Source organism: Salmo salar, chromosome ssa14 (genome assembly GCF_905237065.1).
Source record: "Salmo salar chromosome ssa14, Ssal_v3.1, whole genome shotgun sequence".
In the NCBI taxonomy this organism is placed as follows: domain Eukaryota; kingdom Metazoa; phylum Chordata; class Actinopteri; order Salmoniformes; family Salmonidae; genus Salmo; species Salmo salar.
In genome coordinates this window covers 75,134,395-75,143,416 of record NC_059455.1, presented here as the reverse complement: position 1 = coordinate 75,143,416, position 9,022 = coordinate 75,134,395, and the positions used below count along the sequence as shown (strand labels likewise).

The 9,022-nt window shown below is 41.9% G+C and overlaps 1 pseudogene; it reads right to left on the bottom strand.

The window, feature by feature from the left end:
• Nucleotides 1–2,189: 2,189 nt before the first annotated feature.
• Nucleotides 2,190–8,450, bottom strand: LOC123726595 (glycoprotein-N-acetylgalactosamine 3-beta-galactosyltransferase 1-like; annotated as a pseudogene).
• Between the last annotated feature and the right edge of the window lie 572 nt (nt 8,451–9,022).

Sequence of the window (9,022 nt, the reverse complement as noted above, 5' to 3'; positions counted from 1 at the left end):
CCAGCTGTGCCCTCGACACCATATGTGAATTGACTGCCCCCATCTATCTTCAGAGCTCGTGCTATTAGGTGACCTAAACTGGGCCATGCTTAACACCCAGGCCATCCTACAATCTAAGCTTGATGGCCTCAATCTCACACAAATTATAGTTTTCTGTCTGATGTTAATTACACTCATTCATTCATCCACTGGTATATCTGTCTGTCTGTCAATCTATGTAATTTCTCTGACTGCGGTGAGGAAGATGCTATACCTGGGCGAGGGCACCTTTATGGGTAGTGCCATCTTGAGAGCCAACCAGCTGTTCCAGGCCTCGCGGCCCGGTGTTCATAAAGTCGCCGTGGTACTAACCGATGGGCAGGCAGACCGGTGTGATGCAGTGCAGCCTGAGGACGCCGCCAGCATTGAGATGTTTGTCATCGGAGTGGTAAATAAGAAAGGCCCGCTGTAAGCAGAATTCCAGGCTGAGATGATTGCTATCACCTCTGGCCCAGATGAGGAGCACGTGTACCTGATAGACGACTTCATGACGCTGCCCAGTATGTGGTTCGAGATCAAGTTCAAGACTCTAGATCAAGTTTAAGACTAGATGCTAGACTGCCTAGTATATGGTTCTAGTTAAGTTTTATTTACACTGACACTCATAGCAGTCAATTCAAAATGGAATCCATGCAAATAGCATAGGCCTATCTAAATACATTGATAAAATATCTATCAGAACTCAGGATAAGACCCAGATGCAGACAGCTAGAATTACAGATGTTTATTGACCCAAACAGGGGGCAGGCAAAAGACAGGTCTAGGCCAGGAAGAGGTTCGTAATCGGGTCAGAGTCAGGCAGGTACAGAACGGCAGGCAGGCTGGTCAGAACTAGTTAACAGAAACTTGAGAAAACAGGAAGACGGGAAAACATGCTGGTAAGACCTGACAAGACGAACTGGAAACAGACAGAGAACACAGGTATAAATGCACAGGGGATAATGGGGAAGATGGGCAAGACCTAGAGGGGGGTGGAGACAAGCACAAAGACAGGTGAACCCAATCAGAGTGTGGCAAGAACAGACAAGGGATCTATTCTAACAACACAAATGAAGAGCCCCTTAAGGGGTTTGTGATGGGGATGTCTTGATTTCTGTAGATCGGCATGGAACAGGGCCAAAACTGCTTTGACATTAACTCGATGATGTTAAAAACCTTTATATAACCCTTTGGTTTATGACGTCTGTGAGAGAGCAGCGATTATTTAAAATGTAAGTATTTGAGTTTAAACAGTGTGAAAATGCATTGCATGTAAAGCAGTCACCATAGTTGCAGTATTGTAAACTCTTTAAACGTTATAGATAATGTCTCATCACATCCCAACTATGCTCACTGCGTGGCCTGTTTAAAGTTACATTTGGGGAAAAGTTATATTTTGATACTCCCTGGATGACTATTTAATAATTTGATAGCTTGAAATTAGCTTGATGTTGATGACAGTCTTTGTTAAACTGTGTATCTTGGCACAGCCCTGGAGAGTATGCTGCTCTTTGTCTTATCTGTACATGGATTTCTTCACACTTCCATACACCCACTATAAATGTTTTGTCTATGGCAGACTCAGATCTGTTTCCTTGTTCAGATTACGTCATAATGTTACAAAACCAGTTCTCACAACCAGTTCTCGCATGTAACAGACAGTGGTGCTTTGTTTAAAGAGTTGGGCCGGATACAAAGCCTGCACATTTCCCAATGTTGATGTCAGAGGGATGCACTGAGGACATGGCCTCCCTATCTATCTATGGCTGCATCCCAATTCTCCCAAGGATGTGGAGTATGTAAGTGCATACTTTGGGATAAGGGTGGAGAATTGGGACACAGTCTCTATATCAGTTACAGTTTGACCAAAGCTCAGGCGAACGACAGCACTGCTACACTGATGCTCCAGAGGACCTGTATACTCTATTTCTCTATTGTGTTCTTTATGTAGTCTGTGAACCACCCCCTGTACTGTACAAATATTCAACCAGTTCATATTTTTTATATTTTCACACCCTTGTTTTTACTCATTGTGTTGCTTCAAATAATTGTCCATTAAAAGACACCTTAACTTCCACACCAAAAACACTGAACTGAACAGATTCTCACAGGTCAGGAGTCTCATAACATAAAATGATCTGTTGTGTACTGAACTTTGTCAAAATGTCATCTTTAGCTATCAATCTGAATTTAATATTTTACTAGACCTCCATAAATCTGTAGAACCCATTAAGTACATACTTCTATTTTCATTTTAACAAAATATCATGTTAACCTTTGTTTAACTGTAAGTTGGAAAAAATGAACACTCGACTGTAAAATAGATATTTTTTTACATTGTATAACAAAAGCAAAGAAGGAAATGTGAAACTCTATCAACAGAATGAACTCAACTTAGTACAACTGTCTCACCCTGTCACAAAAAAACTGTAACTCTATTGTTCATGTTTGTTTACATAGACAACAAATACAATGTATAGCTTCAAAATATGTTTAAAACTACCATGTCAATGAATTTGATAGTGGTTCCATTTCCTTAGTCTCATTGCCACTTTCTTTGGTAAGCTGAGCAATGTCAGGCTGTTGTTTCGGCATTTAAACATGACACAGAAATAAGTTCTTTCTTCAGTGCAGTAGTCTGTCTGTGATATCTCTGTGTTAAGCAGAGACAGGTGTGGTGGTGTTACTCTCAATTTCAGCTGCTGCAGCATCAGGGTTGTACCTGTACTTGTATCCATAGGGCCGTAGATGATAGGTGAAGTATTCCAGCGTGTACATCTCTACAGGATAGATGTAGTGAAATGATACGATGTGATCTGAACAACATTCTGGGCCCTGGGAGAAAGAAGAACGACAGTCTGATTAAGTATATAAATAGTCGTTTAGGTCAAGGGTTCTTCAACGTTTTCAGCCTGGGACCCAAATGAGAAATTCTGTGTTTTCCTGGGACCCAAGCATAGGAAAATATGCAACTATACATACATATCAGTACATCTCATTGCACTTACGCCTAAAACAAATGCAATATAGACAAAAACAAATAACAATGAAATTAAATATCCATATAAATATTTATTAATGTTAATTTTCCCCCATTAAAAACACTCTTACATATCTGTCTAGGTTGGAACTGTTGCTGTTAAAATACAATAAATAATTTTCATTCTGACCTGGAATAAACGGATTTGATCACATCACACAGACGAATAACAGAACACACACAGGCTTTCTGATAGTGCAACCCTAAGTAACAGTACAGATTAAAAAAAATGATCAGGCCTACTGTACATCTTACTGTAGAAATTATTGTTAAGTCTAGGTTGGAACTGTTGCTGTTAAAATACAATACATATGTTTTATTCTGAACTGGAATAAACTGATTGATCACATCACACAGATGTAGGCCAGAAAACACACAGCAGTCCTAATGAGCATGTCTATTCTGGGCTCTGTTTTTGACAGTACAACACTGAGGTCATGCTCAGCCTTCAAAGTGTTTCTGTACTTGTTTTTAAGTATGCCAGAGTTGAGAACCCTGACTCGCATAGGTATGTGGTGCCAAACTGGACCAGAACATCTACTGCTTTCTCAGTCAGGCAGGAGACCGCTTCCTGCTGTTGATGAACAACCCAGAACTGTATTGAGTGTGTTTGCCTCAAAAAGCATCTTGCTTCAATCAGTTTATTCCAGTTAAGAATAACAATTATTATTGTATTTTAACAGCAACAGTTCCAACCTAGACTAGTTTTTTCAACAATCATTTCTACAGTAAGATGTACAGTAGGCCTGATCATTTTTCATCATCATCTGTGCTGTTACTGGGTTGCACTGGTAGCTAGCTTGCTTTGGCGAATGTTAGCTATTAGCAGTGTACACGGCCAGGGGATTGTATGAAAGAGAAACTCACATCTACTACTATGAGAGTTAGTACTCCCTTATTTCTGCTTCTCATCACCTGTTATAAAATGACAACAATGCCTTGCTAGCTGACTTACTTTTCCACTGTCGAAGCACTGTTTCCTGAAGCATTCTGTCCTGTTCTGAAAGAACTCACTGGGTTTACCATCATGCTGTGGATGTTTGGTCAGGACGTGTCGTTTTATTAATTTGTTCGTCATGAGAGACTCATTACTAAGCACTTCCTCACACAAAACACATTGTGGGCGCTCCTCGTTATAAGTTTGTATGAAAGAGAGAGAAACTCATCGCTGTATATGCGTTTCATGACAATTGAGCTCAGTCAGAACTTGTGACTAGCATAAGTCCATTTGATAACAGCGGTGAGTGATTGGGAATGAAGAGTCAATGGCTAACAGCGGATCATCTGCTGCCTGAACGACAGTGCTGCATCGGGTGGGTCGCGGAGTGATCTTCAAGAAAACTGCAGAAAAAAGATCCGGTAAACCGCGAAGCACACGGGCATCTCCCTCTCAAACTCGCGCAGCTGCCAAACTGAGCAGAGAAGCAGATGCACTTGGCCAAATCAATAATTATACATTTACACTGACACGTCGCGACCCATACTTTAAGAAAGGCTTATTTAGGTAGTATACCAACTGCTGTATTAAGCCTGTATAAAACATTATACAAGTGTTTATATAAGGCCCTGTACATCATGCTGCCTCACGCTACAGTAACAAGATATAGGCTTTTGTCTTAAGAGCCTTTCCGGCTAGCACAAGCTTTGCTACTTACTTATAATAAGTACAATGCCATGAGTAAATCCATGAGTAAATATTTACTGTAGTTACTCAATCATAAAACACTTTGAATGCCAAACCCAAAGCATGTGTGTCGGAGGTTCTCGATGACCACGAACGTGTCATCGTCGGCTTTGAGGACCCAGTCGTAGTCGTTGCGGTGGTGTTGGTAGATGTACTGGAAGGCTCTGATGGTCTTCCAGTAGAGCTGGTCTCGTCCCTCAGTTACGTTGAGCCCCACCGTGGGGAATTCTGTCTCCTCTGAGCTCATGTAGAGGGTTTTTTTTTGCATCGTTTGCCCCAGGTGGCCCGGATGTGTTTGGTTCTGGACTCCAGGTTCTTAGGCCCAGTCATGATCCAACATAGTAGTCGTACATTTTGGGACAGGTTGGCTGCAACACTCCTGTCCTCATCTGAAAGAGATCATTTAAAAAATAATGAATAAAAAGTGTGGTCAATTAGCACATGGTGTCCCAAACTCGGTCCTGGGGTGCGTGCTTAGACACCTCCTGCACTCCCTGTTCGCCCACGTCTACGTGGCCTTGCACAATTTCAACACCATCATTAAGTTTGCCGACGACACGACGGTGATAGGCCCGGTTCACCGATGACGATGAGTCAGCCTACAGAGAAGAAGTCAGAGCCCTAGCAGTGTGGTGCCAGGACAACAACCTCTCCCTCAACATCAGCAAGACAAAGGAGCTGATCGTGGACTACAGGAAACAGAGGACCAAGCACGCACCCATCCACATAGACAGGGCTGTAGTGGAGCAGGTTGAGAGCTTCAAGTTCCTCTGTGTCCACATCACTAAGGAATAATCATGGTTCACACACACACCAACACATTCATGAAGAGGGCATGACAACACCTCTTCCCCCTCAGGAGGCTAAAAAGATTTAGCATGGGCCCTCAGATCCTCTAAAGGGTATACAGCTGCACCATTGAGAGCATCTTGACAGGCTGCATCACGGCTTGGTATGGCAACTGCTTGGCATCTGACCCCAAGGCACTACAGAGGGTAGTGTGTACAGCCCATTACATCACTGGGGCCGAGCTCCCTGTTCATCCACCTCTGGCCTGGGGCCGAGCTCCCCGTTCATCCACCTCTGGCCTGCTCGCCTCCCTACCTCTGAGGAAGCACAGTTCCCGCTCAGCCCAGTCAAAACTGTTCGCTGCTCTGGCACCCCAATGGTGGAACAAGCTCCCTCACGACGCCAGGACAGCGGAGTCAATCACCACCTTCCGGAGACACCTGAAATCCCACCTCTTCAAGGAATACCTGGGATAGGATAAAGTAATCCTTCTAACCCCCCCCTTAAAAGATTTAGATGCACTATTGTAAAGTGGTTGTTCCACTGGATATTATAGGTGAATGCACCAATTTGTAAGTCGCTCTGGATAAGAGCGTCTGCTAAATGACTAAAATGTAAATGTAATCCAGGACCTCTGTACCAGGCGGTGTCAGAGGAAGACCCTAAAAGGTCTGAACTATTCCCTCTGCTACTGCATGGAAAGCTGTACCAATGCACCAAGTCTGTAAGCAACAGGACACTGAACAGCTTCTAACCCCGTAAGACTGCTAAATAGTTAGTCCGGGTAGCTATTGGTTAACTATATGAATTGACCCTTTTTGCAACTCTTTTCACTCATCACATATACTGCTGTTGTCATGAACACAATGGGAGACAGAGAGCTGGTTTCATGCGCAGGGCACAGCAGGTGTTTATTTGTAAACAACCACAGGAGGAGGCAAGTAGCTGGGTCCAGGGGAAGGTAGAAGGTCATACACGGGGGGTCCAAAAAGGCAACAGTACAGACAGGGAAAAAGGCTAGTAATGTCATCCGGGAGATCAGGCAATAGGTTGATAACAGGAAATTCGATAGGCTTAGCTACAGGCAGGTAATAGGCAAAACGCATTTTTAGTGAGGCAGGCCAAAACTATCATACATGGGAGGATTAAATTACAGTAAAACCAGCACTCCAAGTAGAAGTGTGACACAAAACAATCAATACCTCACAATGATGGGGTGCAAAGAACTGAACTAAATAGTGTGTGATAATGACATACAGGTGTGTGAACAGGTGATTGGGATCTGGAGAGTGAGCTGCGTTCAGGGGATCTATGTGTGTTGAGAGTGTGAGCTGGAAAGTGCGCTGCGTTCAGGGGATCTACATGTTTGAGCGTGTGAGTTGGAAGCAAACGTTACAGCTGTTACTGTTTATTATCTATCTTGTTGACTAGTCACTTTATCCTTACATATGTACATTCTGTACAATGACAATCTAGATGATTCTGTGCTTTCAACTTTGTGGCAACAGTTTGGGAAAGGCCCTTTCCTGTTTCAGCATGACATTGCCCCTGTGAACAAAGCGAGTTCCATACAGAAATAAATATTTGTCGAGATCGGTGTGGAAGAACTTGACTGGCCTGCACAGAGCCCTGACCTCAACTCTATCTAAAACCTACAGGATAAATTGGAACGCTGACTGTGAACCAGACCTAATCGCCCAACATCAGTGCCCTACCTCACTAATGCTCTTGTGGCTTAATGGAAGCAAGTCTTCACAGCAATATTCCAACATTTTGCCGTTTCCTTCCTCTCTGGCAACTGAGTTAGGAAGGACGCCTGTATCTTTGTAGTGACTGGGTGTATTGATACACCATCCAAAGTGTAATTAATAACTTCTCGATGCTCAAAGGGATATTCAATGATTTTAGTTTTTACCCATCTACCAATAGCTGGGTTTTTCTTCTTTGCTAGGCATTGGAAAACCTCCCTGGCCTTTGTGGTTGAATCTATGTTTGAACTTCACAGCTCGACTGAGGTACCAAAAATCATGTTAAACACTTATTGCACACAGAGTGAGTCCATGAATTTATTATGTGACTTCTTAAACACATTTCAACTTTTCAAGACATTTAAGCTTTTCATTTTTTATACATTTTTATACATTTGCAAAAATGTCTAAAAACATAATTCCACTTTGACATTATGGGGTATTGTGTGTAGGGCAGTGACACAAAATCTCAATTTAATCAATTTTAAATCAGGCTGTAGCACAACAAAATGTGGAAAAAGTCAAGGGGTGTGAATACTTTCTGGAGGCACTGTATTTGAATCAGCTGTGTTGTGCTAGAGCACCCACATTTTTTTGTTGGGGCCAGGACCGAGTTTGGGAAACTCTGATTTAGCAGATGCTATTATCCAAAGTATTTGGTTGTGTCATTGAAACAACTGCATGTGGCCTATGCAGGAATCAAACCCCTAACAGTAGTGTTCCCAGCACTGTGCTCTAATCCACTGGCCTCTTGGAACCAGAATTCTTTCAGGAATCACAGATGTTAGAAGATTCTCTCTCACACACACACAAAAAAAGCTTTCTACTTAGACTTAGACCTTACACATTAATAGGAAGTGGAGAAAACCTCAACGCATTTGTTTATATTCGTTTTTGATTAATAACATTCTATTACAATATTGGGATTAAGAAAGCCACAAATAAAATGCAGTGAATGGATATTCAGAAGTCAATTACCTGAGAGTATGTGTCTTGGAACCCTTTTGTCATAATGAACTCCACTGGAGTAACCCAGTGAGAAAACAGCTGGTTTTGCAGTGCTGGTGTCCAAGTAAACAAAGTATTGAATAGACAGAAATCCTATACACAGCCCAGACACAAAGGGTACAGGTGAAAGAGTGATCATAATTCCCCTCTTTTAGACCAAACCCTGTGAGTGATACAAAAAATAAGTGAGTTAGGGCAGGTGAACAAACACTTGTTACTTCCAACCTGTCAAAAAGAATTTGCCAATATGCTATATACAGTATTCAACTGACGTTGACTGTGCTATAATGTTGAAGATCAGTTTACAAGGGGGATGTATTTAAAATAAAGAATTGTACTAATGACTCTCAATCAAAGTCATTGTTACTTTTAAAGTTACAATAACACATTTAGCAACATTTTGATATTAAAATATTTTGATATTATCGTTGGTCATTTTTAATGAAAAAAATGGGCTTACCAGTTCACACAAAAATGTAAAAAATATATTCTCCTCTGATTGTGGATAACGCCGGAGTAGAAACATGGAGTGACAAGAATAAGAACACATAGTGGTGGGAGTGAGTTTTATAGGCCGGTTAATTCCTCCAATACGCATGCATGGAATGTTACCAAGCAGTTATTGAGTTTGCCTTGTCTGATACATCTGATGATGAGACTGAAATTATGTATGTACACTAGTAGGCTATAATTGACACATTTTCAGTCAGTGCATGATCATATCCACAGATCCAA